We start from the raw sequence: 21,496 nt of genomic DNA on the forward strand, positions 1-21,496 counted from the left end.
CAACAGTCACCGACTAATACTGGTTAGAAATTGTATAAACAAGCTGACTTTAAGATCCTGACGCTGAATTCAAGAGAACTCTTGGTGGCAGGACTTCTACACTTGTTTCACTGAAGGGAGACATTTATGAGTCAAAATATAGCCAGTGTTACTTAAAAAGATGGAGATATATTGCAGTGCTGCAGTCAAAACATGGCTTTTGTAAGTTTCAGTCTTAAGTTGTAACGGCGTTAGTGGGATTCAGTCACAGTAATAGCAGTAATAGTGGATTTAGTAACACATGTAGCAGTGGTAATAGTATGAGTATAAGCAGTGGTAATAGCAGTAATAGTAGTTTTAGTAGCATATGTAGCAGTGGTAATAGTATGAGTATAATAAGTGGTAATAGTAGTTTTAGTAGCATATGTAGCAGTGGTAATAGTATACGTATAAGCAGTGGTAATAGCAGTAATAGTAGTTTTAGTAACACATGTAGCAGTGGTAATAGTATACGTATAAGCAGTGGTAATAGCAGTAATAGTAGTTTTAGTAGCATATGTAGCAGTGGTAATAGTATACGTATAAGCAGTGGTAATACCAGTAATAGTAGTTTTAGTAGCATATGTAGCAGTGGTAATAGTATACGTATAAGCAGTGGTAATAGCAGTATTAGCAGTGTTTAGATTAGCAGTAGCTGTGCAGCAGTCAGAGTGGCAGAAGTAACAGATACAGACAGTAGCAGAATTCAAGGTAGCATTAGGAGGAAGCACTCGAGTAATGTTGTAGTAGAACTACAGTAGAAGGTGTGTTTGTATTTGTGTGTGTTATTTGATTGTATGAAAGTGATACTGAGGTAGAGATGGTGTTGCGATGTTTCACACTCATTAATGTCAGTCAAACTCTCCCCTGTATCCGTATTTACTCTGTTTCTCCAAATGATGTCCAGCGAATCGCTCTCTCTCTCTCCACCCATGTTTTCCCACACTCGGATATGAGACCACGATGGAAAAGTAAAGTGTCATGTGCCAGTCTAACTTTACATCCCTTACTAGACACACCCACACACACACACTCACACACACACACACACACACACAGAGGAAGCATCCCATCTACCTGTGTGTGTCTGGCTCCTGAATTAGTTAGTCACAGCACTCAGCCCCGGTTCAGGCTGAGATCGTGTTGCCAGTGTAGTGGTAACACAGTCAGGTCAGACAGGTCAAATACCTGTTCAGATAACACACTGTGACCTGTTACCGTTACTTTACCTCAGCTTACCGACAAAGGTAACACTCACCTCTCGCTACCCGCTGGATCAGAGCACCTTCTCGTGTTCACGACAAAGACTGCATTAACTGCACCGAAAGAGGTCGCGTTGCAGATATCACACTCCAGAGTTGCTTTTAATTGTGCACATAAATGAATGAGATGGTTGACTTGATCCGTAGCCTTGATCTCATGCTCATGGTGTTCCTCAAAATAAAGAACACGTCGCCCACAAATCTAGTTGTAGAATAAAAGGAGCATGCTGCATGCAGCCAATTTCTCTCCTTTCCATGAGTGTGTGTGTGTGTGTGTGTGTGTGTGTGTGTGTGTGTGTGTGTGTGTGTGTGTGTGTGTGTGTGTGTGTGTGTGTGTGTATTCTTTTTGGTTGTGCTGCAGTGATCTGACTTAAGTGATTTCCCTTGTGTACCTTCTTTTATGTCTTTTAAATAATTACATCATCTTTAAACCGCTCTTGATTAACCAATTTCTCTTCCGTTTTCTCTATAAAATTATAAAATGTAATACACTTAAGTATCCGTTTAATAGTTGATAATTAAGCCATTTCAGTTAATTGAACCCAACCCCCTCCTAAAAAGAAACAAGTGCATTGCAATCCGATTTGTATTATCCTGCTACAAATACATGATTGCATTGCTGTCTGGCATCAATCTGATCATCTAATAAGTAACATCTGGTGAGGTCCTGACTGACAGTTCAAAGAGGCTTTCGCCTCTCAAGATTTATTTTGACTCAGTGAAGCCAAACACAGAAAACTCATTCAATCACAGAATATATCTTTTACACACACACACACACACACACACACACAAATCTCAATGTGTATCCCAAAAGACACGTAGTGCTAAGAAAACATTTGATCATCGACATGATCTCAGAATCTGATCATTTGCATTATAACCAGAGCTCAAATCTGAGTTTAACTCCAATAAAAAAACAAAAAACCTGTAAGATCAGTGGGTCTGGATGAATGTTTGAGTAATTGTTTTCTTGGTAAAGAGGCTTTATGTCTCATATTATACTATAACAAAATGACAAAGAGGATGCAGTATGCTTCACTGATTAGTTTTACTCCAATCCAGTCATTAAGTCGGCACATCGGACATGGAAATGTATTCTTTGTTGAATCATGTAATCCGTTTTATATCTCTGACAGAAGTTACTGATGTTAAAGAGCGAGAATAAATTAAAAAGTGGAAATAAGAGCTGCAGAGACAGACGCATTAGGCCAGGTGCTCGGTAGATGTCATTTTGTTTATTTGTCAGTGTAATGTATTTTAATGTTGAACAAAGTGACGATTTGGCTTCTCACAAAAGAGCAGATTGCTCATCCCGTCATCCAGTGTGCACCTGGCCTTAGAAACCAAAAGCAGAAAGAGGAAGTGAGTGACAAAGAAACAAAAAAGACAAAAGAGACCAAGTCAGTTGTCCCTCAGTTTACACTTGATGTGGTACATTCAAGCGTATAAGTGTATAAGTGTGTGTGTGTGTGTGTGTGTGTGTGTGTGTGTGTGTGTCTAACCTCTCAAGCTCAATGACAAACACAGTCACACACACACACACACACACACACACACACGTGGTGATTAATTTGGGGGCTTGTGATTGCCAGAGTTGCTTACTGGTTGTAGAAGCTAGATCAGGGGTGTCACCTACCAGATTGACTCTGCAAGGTTCACGTACAAAACACACACACACACACACACACACACACACACACGCACACACACACACACACAAAGCCATGAACGCTCAGTCCAAACTCTGACAGATGTGAGTAAAATATGTAGAGAGAGAGAGAAGGGGAGACACAGAAGGAAACATAGTGCTACATAGAGAGATTTAAAAAAAAAAAAATCGAAGAAAGACAAAAATAAAGAGAAAAAGCTACACTGCCCACTCTGTTCCTCCCTATCTCAGTCTCACACACACACACACACACACAGACAGAGATGCAGGGTGAGTGACAGGGCCTTATTGCAGGTGTAAATTGAGGCTGCGAGGTGTGTGTGTTGTTCATTAAAGCAGAGTGAATCTCTATTGGTTTTCATTAAGGGGCCTGACCACACCGACTACATGCTTAATGTAGACAGCTCCGCTCCTCCGCTCACCCCCCCAAATCTCCATTTCACCATCTCTCTCAAACGCACACAAATGAACACACACCTAAAACTTCTCCTCCCACACACACAGAGACAAAACCAGATTCTTATTTATTAAGCAGAGGTGACAGGTACTGAATAAGTTGTTTTCTGGAACAGTGTGTGTGTGTGTGTGTGTCTAGGAATGTTTCTGAGTTTGTTTGTGTGAGGCCTTACGTGTGTTTCTCTATAATATCTGCATGTGTACACACGTGTATGTCCACATTTGTTTGTCGACCCGTATCCATTTATGTAGTGAGTTTTCTCCATATAGATGTGTCCATGAGTGTGTGTGTGTTGGAGGACAATTGGCGTCTGTGGTTATGAGTTAGGTCTAATTTCCAGGAGGCCTGTCCCGGCTAAACAGAGCTGACACAGTGCTGCTCCGACCAGTTATCTGTCACTGAGAATTAGACACTAACACACAACCTGAGAGATGAGCTGGGGCACACGCACACACACACACACACACACACATTACTGCGTTTCTCTCACTCTCTGCCTTATGTGCACAAACAAAGATGTTGACCACACTGGCACCCAAAACACTGCACCAATATTTAATAGTTCAACCTCTCTTTAGAAAACAATGGTACTGAATATGCTGCTATAACGCTCAACCCTTCTTTAGACGATTTTGATAATATTTTATGATCCTGGCTTTATGAATCCATTCAGCCACAGAGAGCATCATTGATGCCGGCCGATAAGGCCGGGTTTCAAATCCTCCTAAGATCCGGGCTCTGAGGACAGTCGAGTTCTGCAACACCAAACTGAGAAAAACGTTTATTTATGGACCTCGCTTTGTGCACGAGAGCATTTCGTGTTAGAAAGGGATTTCCCCAAACTCTTGCCTAAGTTGGAATCTCACTTTTGTCTCAAATATAACTGTATGTTGTAGGAGTGAGATTTCTCTTAATTGGAACTAAGGGACCAAACCAAAACCAGGAAAACCAGACAAATTCAAGAGACGTCAAGAGACTGTTGTTTACGACCGAATTAAAACCGGGTACGTGACTGCTGTTCTTTTGCATCATGTCCGGCCTCTTGCACGCTCCATCCAGGCGCCACCCCTCCACACCAATGGGAGGACTTCCAGTAGGTTAAAAAGCGTCCGACAAGAGCAATCTTCCGTTGTGCGCTTTCAGGACAATGTCCGGCCCTGATTCACCGGACATTGTCTAGAGTTCATTCGAGAAAACCGCTTTGGTCTACATCTGGCTACCACGTAGAGAGCTTAGTCCAAGACTTTAGCAGTGACGGCTCAGCAAAATGACACGATGAATGAATGTTTACGAAATGGGATTGTTGTTTTGTTTTTTCTACATGATGAATGCATTATTCTGCTTACTACTCTCATTATATGAATCATTTATATCATATGCATTGAATGTGTTGTAACTCTATTATGTTGTTCACATTGTACACATGACATCTATTGCACGTCTGTTCATCCTGACAGAAGGATCCCTCCTCTCTCTCCCTAAGGTTTCTTACTTTTATTTGGGGGGGGGGGGGGTTCCTGTACCGATGCAAGGGTCCCGGGACAGAGGATGTCTTATGTTGTACATATTGTAAAGTCAAATTTGTAATTTTGGGCTATACAAAATAAATTGAATAGGAAACAATTTTGACACACACTGCAGACCATCGCAGAGTCACGGTGGTCTACATGCTGCCCTAAATATTCCACCTCGATACAGAACCCCCACACACACACACACACACACACACACACACACACACACACACAGTCACATGGACACAGAGCATAATCTAACGTGTGTGAGGGGGAATGTGTTAAAACTGAGTGTTTACAAGTGTCTAGTAACCCAGTTGTGTACCAGGAAATACAGCTTGTCTCATCTTTTCATCTCATTATTCCGTCTCTTTCCTGTGTAAGAAAGATGGTTCATGGAGTGTTCAGAAGTATCTGGCAGATGGGATCGTGGTAATGCAGCGTCTGATCTCGCTGTCTCATTATTCCTGTGCAGACACTCGGCCTCCTCAAGTGGTCTTGCTGCATTTTTAGCCAAGCCTCAATCCAATCATCTCCCTCTATTGTGCGCTCTGAGGAGGCCATCCTGTCACTCTCTCTGAGAGGCTTTGAACATGTGCCGCACCGTTCACATACATCTCGACGACGACGGACAATATAAAATAACGTCTACAGATGTCTCTGCAAGCGTGCTCTAGACCCCGCCCGCCGCCATGCATGTAAGAATGGGAAACTGAAGAGTTTTGAAAAATATTGAATATCAAAAAAAAATAAATGAGATTACAGAAAGTGAGTAAAAGTGGTCCAGCATGACGAACACTAAAGGACTCTTGTTGCCTTTTAATCAATGGTCTTGTGTAACCTTAGTGGATATTTCTTGATGAAATAAAAAAATAAACCATAAGTTCAAAGCTTTCATCCTCAGATTTACTCGGAGCTGGAGGGTCTGACCACAGCTGTATGTGAACTGTGTGCATGTCGGCTGTTGTTGTTTTCCCCTTTTTGACAATACAGTTCATATATTAAATGGGTTCTTTGGAAACTCGGCTCTCATATTCTCTCACGACACATGAATGTAACTTTACTGACAGAAATATGAAACGTTAATCATCGAGTGCTCCTACTTCACTTTCTTTGAAAAAAAAGTGCAGAGCAGCCCGTGTATTAATGGATTTATAAAGCACACAATACTCCGTTAGTGCACGAGTGCTTCATGGACCTTTATATTATCAGGAATTCATGATTTAGAGATGCAGGATCACTGTGATCAGCTTCTCTTCATCAGTTTTATTTTCGGCTCACTCACTTTGTAAAAGTATAGTGTTGACGTATATGATCATGTACATACATCAAACCGCTGTTTGATTAAAAATATATATATGTTTAAGTGCTCAAATAGAGCATGTGAATCGGGAGCCAATCACAATACACTTTCTGGTGTACACAAATAAAAACTTGAAGCAGGTACATAGACGTAACTCTGCTCTCACAAGTATAGACCCTTTTACAGTTTGTTCATTTTTAATACAGTAAGTAATGCTATAACAACATGTTTGGTTTGGGGTATTTGTATATATTGGGGAATAGTATGCATATATTAAAGAGATGACAGGAAAGGAGGGGATAAAAAGACTGAGAAGGAGATGCAACAATGGTTCTTGGTCAAAGTCAAATCACGAGGGTTGCAGATGGAGGTTGGCCCCTCAACCCTGAGGCCACAAAGACACACAAACACAAAACAGGTCTGCTTGAAGGCGATCATTTGATTATTGATAATTAATACCTACAATACTTTGCACCTCTAACACCAGGCAGGCCGGTCAAAAAGTGACAAAGCAGCATTCTCAGTAGGTTATTAATAACTCACAGAAACTTACAGTCCACCTTCACTTCCCTCTCTGTCTCAAACACACACACACACACACTTGTAAAATGCAGATTGTAAACTGTTTGCAGCGTTGAGATACTGTACGGTAAAGCAATACATAAAGATAGAGAAGACAGAAACAAAAGGTATTGCACGCATTTTCATTTGAAAATACTGCCTTTGTTTTCCAAATCAAAGTAAAACATTAGAGAGAGATTGTATTGGGCTGTGGCTACTCTGCAAGAGGGGTTTAGAAGTGTGTGTGTGTGTGTGTGTGTGTGTGTGTGTGTGTGTGTGTGTGTGTGTGTGTGTGTGTGTGTATTCCCAGGGCCTGGACAGGCTATCAAGCATCTATCCACCCTTTGTAACAATCAATATTTATAAACCCCCGAGGACGTGTGGTATGAAGCATATAAACAAGCACTGGAGCAGAGTAGGACAGACCACACATTCACAAATAAAAGCAGCAACGTTATTATTATCATCATTCATATTTCATTTCATAATTTTAAGTCTTTTTGCTAAACAAACGGGTGACACATTATCGAGACGTTAACATATAAATAATATCGAAAAGAAAGACGAAGTAAAATATATTAATAACAATAATCAAGCAAGAATAAGTAAGTTAATTCATTAGAAGAGCAGCTAGTAAGTGCCTCTGCAATAAAGCACGAACAGAGAGAAGACAGAAACTGTAGCGGCTCAGCAAATTGTCAATATCTGTCAGAAATTTTCATAATCACATAAAGAATATTGTAATTAGTTTCTCAGAATAACTCCCTGTGTGATTTGCTTAAAGGCAATTTACTGCGTGTGAAATCAGGTGAAACAATGACTATTGATTATCATCGCAATTCTGCATTTTATTACTGGCTCGATGATGCGATAGTGGTTGTCAAATATACAATACTGTTTGCACATGATTACCTATGTTTCTTTGATGTTTGTTATTTTTTTTTACAAGTCCCCTTTGTTCAATAAGAACTTACCTGACTGGCAGAAGGGCATTATGAAGTTACACTTTTATCCCTTTTACTTCAAAAAATTTAAACAAAATCATTTCGGCTACAATTACTGAATCATTTATTCTAATGTAAGAACAATAAAGTCATTTGTGGCATGCCAACGTGGAACTATTTCTTTGATTTTTCATCGTTGACTTTCAGTGAATGCCATGTGTAAGTGTTTAACAATCAATAATCTTTCATGGTTTGAAGTATGTCCCAGCGTGACAAAGTATGGGGGGGGGGGGGGGATCACTTAATGCATGGTGACGGACGATTAACGGTCACACTTACATGGTAACACCCAAACAATACCAGAAAGAGAGCTCAGTTAAACCATTTTATTTGAATGAACATATGGTCTGTAGCGCCAAATCCAGGACGAGCTTTGGTTTTAGGTTCAATACTCCATAAAAAAGCAGCACTGACAGCATGTTTGTGGGATTTATATAGCCGTTCAGCCTTCAGAGGCTGTTAACAAAGCTTTAAATGTTGTTCTTTCTTACTGTAAATGGCCTAAAAAAAACAACTGCAATGATTGTGTATTCAATGTTAAAAGAAAATGATTAAAATAGATTTTTAATAGCAAACTGTCTCTTAAACATGCAAATTATCTGTAATACAAATGCATATGAAAATGTCGTTTCCTGTGTCTCATATATCAAAGATGTCGGTTGCCTGCAGGTAAACATGCGCTTACATCGGTGCAGTTAACCCCAACTATCCACCGCAATTACTACGACGTCTCACACATCCGAGTGAGTGCTAGTTGTCGGACACAAAAGACACACACCAGAGTTAACACATCCCACGCTCGTGCCACGTGCCACAGTTTCTCTGTCAAACGTGCACAGCACACCTTTTAACGCGTGTGTTGTGTCATCAGAGCAGAAGGAAACACGGCGTGTAATTAACATGACATAATCAATGTGGGGGTGGGGGGGGGGAGTTTGACACCTTGTAATCACTGTGTGGAGATAAGCACCCATAGCCCCAGGACACACACACACACACACACACACACTAACATTAGAAGAAAGACATTTTTGCCCACACATGCACAAACAAACACATGCACAGACACACACACACACACACACACACACACAGAGGCACAAACACATAAAAAGAGAACATGCAGGCATGCACCTGGCTGCTCAGCTGCCCAGGCTTGCATACACACCAGAAACACACACATAGCACACACAGAGGGCCTGTTTAATATCATTTACATAATGAGAGAGCAGACACAGTAATAGCTTTTCCTTTCTCTTATTATCATAATTTCACCCTGGGCGCCAAATGACAGAAAAAGAGAGAGAGAGAAAGAGAGAGAGAGAAACACAGCAGCCGTGTCTCGTCCTTGTTACCCTGGAACAACTCTTCCTCAAAGTCAAGGCCAACTCCTCCTCCGTCTCTCTCTGAACCCCCTCTGGTTGACTGTCGTTCCAATCTTTCATGTGTGTATCGGACATGTTCAGGCATTTGAAAATAAAGAACAATCTCTTGGGGATATTATGGATATAGGGCTCGGTGACATGTTGAAATCAATATCACGATTTCAACAGATCACGAAATGATTCACGTAAAATAAAGAATTTTAGGAGTTGCGTTTGACTTTCACGCATCAGAAAAGAAAACTCCTCATGTGTGTAAAACAAAAACTTCCACAACTCATTTTGTTAGTGATTCCAACGCAAATGATTAATTAAAACCTAATTTGGAGAAGAGCGTTTTGTGAAACAAAAACATAGGATCACATCATTATGATCATATCATCACAGTATTACTCAATGGACAATATCATTTAATGATAATATTAAGATATTAAACTACATTGATCTGTCTTTTTTAAACAAATGCAATTTTCAAATGAACAACATGCCTTGCTATTATACGACATGAAGGATGGATTGTGGTAAACTTAATCAATTGCAGTTCAGTGATTGTGTATCCTTGATTTAATATCTAACGTGCATTATACTTACACCTCACATTCATTGAACGTATATAAATTGGGGAACAACCAAATGAGATCACGCACAAACGACAACCACTTGTTTTTGACTGAAGGATCAAAAATAAAAAAAGTCTTTCCTGCGCATTTGGCTTCAGACGCTTTCTGTCTTTGTGTCTTATGCAACTGTACACCACAAAACCACACACACCGCAATCTGAAAACGCAGGTACATTTTTAAAAATCAATGTGTGAACGTCCGTGAACTCCTTTAGAGCCCCGGGAGGAGAGCGGGGTCGTGTTCTACTGAAATCTAAAGAGTAAAAGACATATCGGACTCCCGTGTCTGCAGAATGTCATTGATTTCTGACAAGAATAAGATAAAAAAAAGACCATGTTTCATCCGTAAAAGAGGGATCAAGTGTTGGACACTGAAAAGAAAAGAAAAGAAAAGCAGGGGGGAGGACGAGGAGGGAAGAGAAGGATACATCGGCACTCCTATTTGCTCCTCTTCTCCCTTTTTGTCGTCTCCCTACCGTCTTCCTCTTTCTGCTTGTTTTCTAACCTTCCTTTTTCTCAGTCTGTGATTCCCCGTTTATCCAATCCATCCTTCCTTCCTTCCTGATTCTTCTTTCTCACTCCTTCCTCATATCTCCCTTACCTCCCCATCTCTCTTTTTCCTATTCTATTCATGCTTGTTTTCCTCCATCATACTTTACTTTTAAGACCCTTTTCCCTTTCCTAACTTTTCCTCGATCCTCACCTTCTCCTTCGTTTCTCTCCTCTCGTGCTTTACTGTCTTCCTCCCCCTTTTTTATCTCCCTTCTCCATGATCCTTTATTCTCCTCTTTCCTTTCCAGTTTTCCCTTTCATTTATTTTTCTTCTCCCCCTCATCCCTCTTTTACCTCTCTCCTCTCTCTAGATCTTACTCCTTACTTTGCGCATCCTTGCAACTCCCATCTTTTTCTTTTCTCCCCTCCGTCCCCTTCTCTTCTTCCGCTGTCATGTCTCCTCACCTTCATTCCCCCCCCCCTCTCCTCCTCCTCCTCCTCCTCCTCCTCTCCGTATCGACAGACGAGGCATGCATTTTGCTAAAACATTGGCTGATGAATCATTGATGTTGCTGTTGAGGTTTCAGTGGCGCGGGGGCAGCCGGATGTAAATAAGTGAGGACTAGGTATGGGTATAGCTAGCTCATATTCAGCCCTCCCTCTGAAACATTGATGAGATATACTTGTGAGTGTGTGTGTGTGTGTGTGTGTGTGTGTGTGTGTGTGTGTGTGTGTGTGTGTGTGTGTGTGTGTGTGTGTGTGTGTGTGTGTGTGTGTGTGTGTGATGTGTGTGTGCGCTGGCCCAACTGTGAAGGCTATTTAAGAAGGCAAGATATGACAGTTGTTTACAACTCGGGCCAGACACTGAAGAACTAAAGGAGGAAGGGAGAGCTAAAGAGAGATGGGACGAAGGATGGATAAATGCTAGAAAATTGGGGATGGGGGGGTAAGGAGTGAGGGAGAGGGAAAGGAAGCAAGGAAGGAGGAAAAGGAAGGAAAGGAAAAGGGGGAGAATGAGAGATGTAGATAGTGTTACTCGTCTAGGGGACAAATACAATGACATGAAGCAGACAAACATGTCAGGATATAGCAGACACAGGCATACAAACGCGCATACAAACGCACACACACACACACACACACACACACACACACACACACACACACACACACACACACACACACACACACACACACACACACACACACACACACACACACACACACACACACACACACACACACACACACAATACACGTGCCCTCACATTCTACGACCTGCTACCAACGCACCATGGAAGAAAACTGATTTATAAGTTATAGTATAATGAGATCGTCACACGTTGGTTTGTGGACTGCCGTTTTGAAGCCTTGAGTTTGGCATTTTGGCTGACGCCATCTTGTTTTTCCGCAACCAGCTGCTAAGCACAACCGAACACTGAAAAGGATATTTTTTAGGGGAGAGAAAATAGTTACAAGTACTTTCATGAACTGAAAACACACTGTGAAAGGGTTAAAGATGGAAGCGATAACGCGGAGTCCATGAGCGGACAACGCGTGGTAGCGAGCGTCCAATCACAAGGTAGCCACGCCCTAAAGAATACCCTGCTTCTTTGTCTATTTGACTCTAAATGGGACCATCATTGACTTAATGAACATGTACTGAACAGGATTTGACGTTAGACCATAAACTCATGTTAACTGAGCTAATAAATCAAGTAGTCGTTTTCTCATAGACTTCTATACAATTGGACAAAGTTGACCTTTAGATAGATGGTTGGCTGAGCTCTGATAGGTTTCTATGTTAACAGCTTCAAATCAGATGCTTCAAGAGCAGCAGTGTTATCACTTACACAATCAAACCCACTATAGCTTTTACTTTGAACTGCTTTCACCACTCCATTCAACACTCACTTCTTGCTCCGTTATTCGACTCCGTGCCAAGTAATGGATGATGCTTTTAAAAATGTTGGACGTCAAACACACACGCAACCACAACCGAATCATATCAACAAATATGATGCAACAATTAGTGGTATCAAAGCCTCCGTGATGTTTCTGTTCTCCCCTTAAAAAGAGGGATCCTTTAAGCGTCCTCACTTGTGATGGATTCCCTGATCTTTCCAGACATTCGGTCCTTACAAGTACAGAAATTCAAATACACTTTCAGACGTACACACACACTCTTACACTCACTGCTCCACACCTTCGTTTAAAGCACTTTTCAGGCCTCTTAGTGCCTCCCTTCCTGCCAGCATTGAGCAGCATTAATACAGTCATTTAGTCCACTAATACATCAGTGTGGTCAGGGCTGTTACATTATGCATCAGTTGGGGTCAGTGCAAAATGAACTGTACTGGTCTGGACTCTAACCACACATTGTAAAGACATTATCCATTTCCCACAGAAAACAACACCAATGCAACGGTGAGTGATTTAAGGAGACATATTCATCGATGTGCCAGTGTATACTCTGTGTACACACACACACACACACACACACACAGTGATGTAGCGAGTAAATATGCTGAATTCAGCACTGATAAATAACCTCAGTAGTACCATACATTTAATATACAGTATACCCTATATACCAACAAAGTTACAAAAGTACAATAACACTTGAAGAATGTCAGAATTATACTTATTTAGGGACATTTTGTAATCTGAATGCAATGCATTATAATTAGACAAGATGAGTCTTTAAACGTTTACCACTTGAGATCGGGCTCTATGAGGCACACATTCAATTTGGAGAAGGAAATGGGCGCCGATTCAATCCAAAGCCCTGACAGTTTCAGTATAGACGAGACAATCCTCAGTTTGGTATAGTAAGAGTTAATACACACTGTCCTTCAGTCCTTTTTTAAATAGCTCTTATGTGGAGCAGCTGTAAGAGCCAAAACATCACATTTCTAGTGAGTACACTAGTGAGTGTCAATTATATAGGGAGAGGTGACTGAATGAATGAGGGAGTGACTTTGGACATGGCACTTGTTCAGGGGGGGCTGGAGCATATCCCATCATGCACTGGGGGAGAGGCAGGGAAACACCCTGGACAGGACATTACTAGCATATTCTATAGAAGAGTTAGAAGCGTGCTAAATACATACATCTCCATATACTGCATCTGAAGGAGGAAATGTAAATGATGAGCTATGATCAAAATACATACAATGGATGCCCCATTCAAGACAAAACAGGAGGCTTATTCATTAGTCACAATGTTATTACTTGCAGGCATTACGTAACAACCTGCAAAACAAATTTTAGTAATAAGCTTTATTCCATAACAAATCAACCCACAGTATTTAATTTCATAGAATGTCATACAAACGCATTGTATGGATTTATTTATCTCCCGCTCTGTATGAGCATCTACATTTTTTTAATTTCTGGAATTCAAATTAAATAACCTAATCTCTTAGCAAGTACCAAACGTACATATGCACGTGCATGCGCACACAAACAGAGCTCTTAACCACACAGTGAAACCGTATCTCTTTTAACCACTGAAAACAACAGCGCCTTAAGCTTAAAAAACCAAACTCTCTGAAGCCCATTAGCTATTCACCGCAGAGCAGAGCACTTTAGACTGGTGTTTTACAGTTAACCACTGTTTCTGAAGCGCATTACCTACTTACCGCAGGGTGTGTACTCCTATATGTGTGTGTGTGTGGGTGTGTGTCTCTTTTGCACAGTATGTCTCTGTGACTCAATGTTTGACAATATGTATGTGCATTTCAACATCTGTGTGAGTATGTAAGTGTGATTGTGTGTTACCGTTTCCTGGCTGTGTGTGTGTGTGTGTGTGTGTGTACACATGTAACATGACACTTTAATGAAAGGAAGAGAGAGAGACTAGGGTGAAAGAGACGGATGCAAGAGAGAGAGAGAGACGACAGAGGAGAACAATATTGAGCGACGCAAGTAAAAAGACGCAGAGACACACGTGGACATCAATACTGTCAAACCAGAAAGTCACATCAGACACAGGAGACAATACCCGGACTGTGATACAGTGAGTGACAGTGGGATGAAAAGAAAACAAGCGAGAGTGAGACATACACAGATAGAGAGAAAAAGGAAATCCTGACATGTTAAGATATGAGAAAGAAACAAAGAACACACAGAAAAGGAAACCTAAGAGAAAACACCTATTTTCTATTTTGCTTTCATACTTTTCTCCCTCTTTTTTTCAGTATCTTTCATTCTATTTCAACGTTCCTTATCACAGCTTTGAAAAAGAATGTACTCACATTAAAGTCCATTGAAAATGAAAAGAAGAAGAGGGAAAAAGAATGAGTGAAATTCAAAGACAAGAGACACGGGGAGGGAGACAAAGACAGAGTGAGACAGAGAGAGAGAGATAGAGAAGTGATAGAGGAACGAGTTAACAGTGAATTTCCGAGAGAAAGTGTGACGAGGCGGCAGCAGTACATCTTGATCAACAGATGACTGATCATATCAGCGCTGGCCATCTTTCACCAGCCGCCGTCTGACGACACAACGTGACCCCCGTACCCACACACAGACGTAGACGCGCACACATCCATTTCCCCCCGACATACCCCGAGGCGGGAGCATCAATAACGTATGGCCTGGCCAGGGGCCTCCGTTCACACACACACACACACACACATACACACACACACACACAACACACACACACACATTCATTCATTCACACAAATGCACCACCATATGGGTGTTTCTTTCACATATTCATGCATTCAGTCAAACACATGCACATCCACAAAAGGTGGTCAGGCTAGAGGAGAGTAACAGAGGAACACGATGGACACACACACAGACACACACACACACACACACACACACACACACACACACACACACACACACACACATTATGGCTCTGTGCCCTCAGGCCTGAGGCTTCACCCCCACCCCTGGACCCCATGTCTTCCTGCTGCAGTGCCTCTGTGTTTAGTGACAGCCAACATGAGGAAATAAGAGGTGAATTAATAGGAAATATAGTTGTTTCGATAAAGGGCAAGGTGAAATGGCGAGACGATGAGAGGGGAATGGTACAAACTGATGGAGGAACAAGAAACAGTAGAGTGTGTAAGAAACACAGGAGGTTGCAGTGTACGCACATGCAAAATGTTGTGCACATTTTTGAAATGTTAAGAAAAATTCAAATCAGGTGCAATGCATTTACTTAAGAAAACAATATACACAATTAAAATATACAAAACAATATTCATGAATCTCTTCAAGTGATTACTGTTAATTATTAGGAACCATAAGTTATTCTTTCTTCAGTCCACAAAAATATCCCCGCCCTTTGGCAGCCACAGTTTGGCCCTATTGAGGCTGAAATTTGGCACGGAGGTCAACTGTGTCGCTGTGAAGGTTTGCGTTTGTATTTATGCCCATTGACCCTTTGCTAAGTCCCGCCATCGAACGCAGGCTGGCCAATCACAGTGTAGCATTGTTCAGCTCAGACTACTATCCAGCTGTGCTCCACAGACTCGTTTCAGAATTTCTTTTCAGGCTGCTTTTGTAGATTAAGTCATGGTTTTGAGTAGGTTGGAAGGAGTTGTACGTTTCTAAAATGTTAGGTTTCTATGTTAAAACTTGTAGAGCTAACATTAGCAGAGTTTGTTAGCACATCATTTACTAGCGTTGGGATGTGTATACGACACAAGCTACTGAAGGTGTACTAATCTATTATTTTGCTTTTTAATGATTTTGTAGACCTTTCTGTCTGCTTCTCTCTGAACCCATTTTTTCTTTTTTAAAAAAAATCATATATATTCAAGGAGTGCAGTTAGTGACCGTGTGGGCTCCACTGTAGCTCTGACAGAGTAACAGCGGGGGCGGGGCTTGGCGAAGGGTCAATTTGCAAAAAGGGGGTGTGGCAGTGAGAGTGGCCAATAATAAAAAGTGCAAAATTCTTAAATGGATTCAAGTACCATGGCCTAACTCGTGAAGTGTTTGTCGTAGACTCATGTGGGAGGCAAGGCCGGTGTCAAATCAAATGTATCCTCAGCATACATACACAGCAAATTCCTCAGTGTCAAATATGCAGTGTCATAGTACATTGACTCTTTCAGAGTTATTACAACAATGGCAAGAGTAATTACTACCAATTTATCGGCCAGTGTTGGTGAAAATAATCAGAGTTAAACTTTTCAGTGTCAAATATACAGTGCCAATGTACATTGACTATTTCAGAGTTATTACAACAACAGCAAGAGTAAATCGCTCCCCAGTGTTGATGTCATTGTTCACTGCTGTAGTGTACTCTGGAAAGAACTCTGAACTCTGGAAAGCTCCTCCCACCTCCTTCTCCTTTCAAACGGATCATGAGCTTCGCCCCGCCATTTTGCACTTCTCGACAGACTGTGGTAAGTTTCTCTAAATCACTTAAGAAACCAAATTTTGGCATTTCAGCAAAAAAGAATAATTAGAATAACTTAATATTGTTGTTCAACATAGACTCCAGTTGTTTTTGTGTCTTGAAATACCGAATAGCAGAGGGCTAACCTGACCGAGTTGAAAGCTAACGTTAGCTCAAATGTGCTCGCACATTAAGTTAGCTAGCCTAACTAGCTAACATCAAACTCCACAATGTGGGCAAGAGAGGTCAATGTGAAGGATTGACAGTGTTGTATTGTTTTCAATGTCCATAGATGACAGTAAATAGCAAATACTGCGTGTGTGGGGAGTTGTGATATTATCCGTGACAAACCTTCCCTTTTGAGTGCATGGGCACTCCTACAAGGATTCACTTTAAAGCCAATTAGATTAAATTAATAGTTTATTTTCTGTCTATTGCTGTCTAATTACATTCAGTCGTTTTTAATGTGTTTGACAAAAGCTAGTTAGTGTTAAATTTAACTTCAGTGTTGTCTCAGAATGAATTGTGATGTGGGTCATAATGCCATTTCACTTTTTCTGTTTTTACAGATGCCATGTGATTAAAACAAAAATCATCGTTTCACAGTTGGAAAAATCTGCGTTGGCCAAGAAACCTGGTGGAGACGATATTGTCAAGGAACACAACCGGACAAAAGGTGACTGAAACTCTGAGGTAATTTAGATGTCTCTTCTTCATGCACATCTGTTCTTCTATGCTTGTGGGAAAAATATATATATATTTATTTTAGGGCTGTACTCAACTCAGAACTTTGTCTGTCAAATTGGATTTGGCTGTTCAATACAAAGAATTGTTTTTTTGTACAATTTTTGCCAGCAAGACTTGAGTCATTTGTATTTTCCGAAGGATGATTTGTCTGCATTTACTGTGGTTAAAATAGTTATTGTTATTCAACTTATAGACATCTTTCTATCATCTGCCAAGATACCAATAGATTCCAACCAAGACCTTTACAATAGAGCCATGAGGGCTGTCACTTTAAACTATTGTATCTGTTACTATATGTTTTAATACCAAATTTGAGTGCAGTTAGATTTACACACTGTTTTTCACACCATGAGCAGAGAAATTGAAATAAAAGGTAGAAATCTGTGAATCTCTCCTTTAAAAATGTAATTCGAACACCTGCTGGTAGATTGCAGATGATAGCGAAGTTTGTTCTATAGGGTGAAAATGGCTTGAATTGTTCTCTGTGTATATCCTCTAAATGCACTGTAAACACACATATTTCAATGTTTACAGACTGTTAAGATTGTACTATTCTAAATATACCGTGTCTTTTAAGAACAATGTTTTTTTTCCATCTTTGAAACTGAAAGTGAGGTTTAATTAATTGTTGCACAATGTAGCACAAATGGGAGTTACACTTGCATCTCTAAACTGTTAATGAAAAATTGTATGCAATCTATTTTATTTTTAATAAATTGTTATTAAGATATGATATAATGGTGTTTGTTGTTTTTTCTCCTGCAAACATTTTTTGTTTTATTGTTTGAAGTGTTAGCTGGACATGGTCAAGTAGAAAATGTAAAACTCTTAAAAGTGTTCTGTTGAAGAGTTAAAACAGAGTAAATTGAAAATAAGGTGTTGGGTAAGAATTACGCTAAGGGAGTAAATACAAGAGGAAATATGTTTTAACACTGGCAGGAGTCAGTTATAAATCAACACTGTATTTGGAGTAATTTCTTAATCAACACTTAGTGTCAAGTAGGTTTTAACACTCATGAAGAGTAACTTATTTAGAGTTAATTTTGATTAACACTCAAAAAGACCTAGTGTCAAATTGCAATAACACTAAGAGTGTTATTTACATCATAGTGTCAAATTTGAGTAACACTTCTCAGTGTAGTGTAGTGTAAAATATTAACTCTAACCAGTGTTAAATTGACTCTAAAAATGTAACACTATGTCCAGTGTTACTTTAACACTCTGTAGATAGGGACCATATGTTCACTGAATCAGTGTTAAAATTTACTCTTTAAGTGTTGCATTGACACTGTCGATTTTACTGTGTAGCAATCAGTAGAGAAATTGTGAAAAGTGAGTTTGTGAGATTTAAATGTCGGCATTTCTTTCTGCCAATAAACTCCATCCATCTACAAGAAAACAGTAACAGTTTTCCCTTATAAATTCCATCTCACATTGATTAAAAAGTACCAAACTTGTGAGTAAATTTAGCTAAACTACTGCATTACTGCAGAATCAGTCTTAGTAATTTAGAGTGAATATGTAGAATTGAAGAGGTGGACAGCAGATGGGACATGGGTGAGCTGAAAGGGGATTTAAAAAAAAAAAAAAAGACAAGAGGAGTTAATGGAGGGGCCTGAAATGAGACGGCATAGGGGAGGTCAGGAGGTGGGAGGACGGTGGCTCTGTGTCTGGAGTGTACTTTAACACCTGAGTCCACCACATGCAAGCACACACATGTTCATGTCCACTGTTCATTCGCTCTCTTTCATCTTTTACTTATATTCTAGTCTTTCTGTCTCTTTTGTTTGGTTCTCCTTTTTTTCCCCCCTATTCCTTTGACGTTATTAAACAAACACACCTGGTGTACATGTGACTTGAGGCCACACATGGATCCCGTGCACTCTTCAAACGACACAATAAGAGCACGAGATCAATTCTTCACAGCACACATCCAATCAGCGTACATGTCCGTCTTCTTACCTCGACGTGCGTCTTCTTTGTTCAGTCTGCCTCCAGGTCTTCTTCGCTTACACTGTAGTTGCTAATGTTGTCCATGGTGGTGCGCAATATGAGGAAGGTCTAGGAAAAAGGATGAGAATCAAAAAGGGATGAGGTTCAACTCTTCACTGTGCAAGCAGACAATGTCGTACGCATAGTACGCAAATCGATAACAGTCAATGGGAGGAAGTGCACATATACAGTAGGTATTGTTATATAGCTCCATTAAGTATCCAAGTCAGCCATGACAGCACGCACAATACCAGGACATTGAACTTGCTCACCTAAATAAAATCCAGTCGTTTTGAACGTTTTTAATACCATCTGTGCTTTTCCTGCTGTCGCCTCCGCGTAGATAATTTAACTTCATAGCAGGAAAAGCAGAGGTGTTACCAATGGGTCGTTTCAAGTGCCAGAGGGAGTCCTGACTGTGGGACAGTGAATCAGCATGCACAGTGTCAGGATCCTGAAACTGAAGCAGCTAAATGCCATCGAGCCATCATATATTATATTATTTATGCCTGTTCTTTTCCATGTGATTTGTGTCAAAATATCCAGAAGTCCCATAAGAGCAGTGATTACTACAACATTATCTGAAACTCCCCTAGAGAACAAAGTGTGTCTCTATCAAAAGGTCTGAAATAGGATAGAAATAACAGAAAAAATGAAGATGAAAATGTGATTGTACGAAGCGGATATTGAATCAACAAAACTTAAGAAGTTAATAAAACATACAAGGCCCAAAAGGAAAGCATTGAACACATACCGGTCGGCATTAGTCACTCAACACTTGTAGAAAGCATGTCATTTGATGAATGGATCAGAACCAGTGTAAAGCAGCAGAGTGTAGAAGCGGTCAGTCCTGTGTGGAGGATGAACCAGCACCGTTTTGGCTTTCACCAGATTTATCACCGATACTGGAACAAGTTGAAGTGATCTACAGTAGGAGAGGTCCAACCTTCTCTGGTAAGCACGGCCCACCCGTGAATATTTAATCAAACAAATTTGCAGCACATAAAGCAGTCCCTGCTTCTTAATTGGACTCTTTAGTTATTCCTGTTAATGTTAAATACTGGCAGAGAGGGTTTAAAGACTCATTAACACACACACACACACCCTCCTTAAGGTGGTATGGTTGGGCAAACTACGCACACAGACACAAAAATGATGTAGGTGAGCTACGCTACCCCCCCCCCCCACCCCCCCCCCACACACACACACACACACACACACACACACACACACACACACACACACACACACACACACACACACACACACACACACACACACACACACGGGATAATTATTACCTTCATATGCAAAGCCTGCAGTGCCCGCCTGGCAGCCTGATGTTTTTTTTTTTTTTTAAAGTGTGTACTTTTCTTATTTAATTAATTAAAACAATCGTCAATGAACTTTAAATTAGTCCAGCATAAAATAATCATTTCCGCTCTGTGTGTGTGTGTGTGTGTGTGTGTGTGTGTACTGTATGTGTGTGTACTGTGTGTGTGTGGTGGGTGTGTGCATGTTAATAATTAGCAGGCAGTAAAGCGGCTGTGTTAATTGCATTTAGGATCCTGCCTGGGGAGAGAGGGAGGGGAAGAGCAGAGTGAGAGAGGAAGAGGGAGAATGAGAGAGAGCCAGAGAGCAAGAGAGAGAGAGAGAGAGACTCCATCTCTCATCTCTTGTTCCTGAAATAGAGAATTCCCATGTATTCTCAGATAGAAAATGGAGCTTGGAGCCCCCAGGAACAGGAAAACACACACATACCCCCTCTCTTTCTCTCTCTCTCACGCTCACACACACACACACACACACACACACACACACACACACACACACCTACACACACACACACACACACACACACACACACACACACACACAAAAGAACAGCCCCTGGGAGGATGGCGCTAACCTTAATTAGCCTAACACAGTGGTAAAATTGATTGAAATGCAGAACATCAATTATTAAGCCTAACTGTTTTCATAACCCCACACACACCCCGCCATGTAGCACACGTAGGGGGGAGGAGGGGAGGGATAATAGGGGGGTGGAGGTGTGTGCGATGATAAGAAAGGAAAGGTGTGAATATACGTGTGTGTGTGCGGCA

Source organism: Pholis gunnellus (genome assembly GCF_910591455.1).
Source record: "Pholis gunnellus genome assembly, chromosome: 18".
Taxonomy (NCBI): Eukaryota; Metazoa; Chordata; class Actinopteri; order Perciformes; family Pholidae; genus Pholis; species Pholis gunnellus.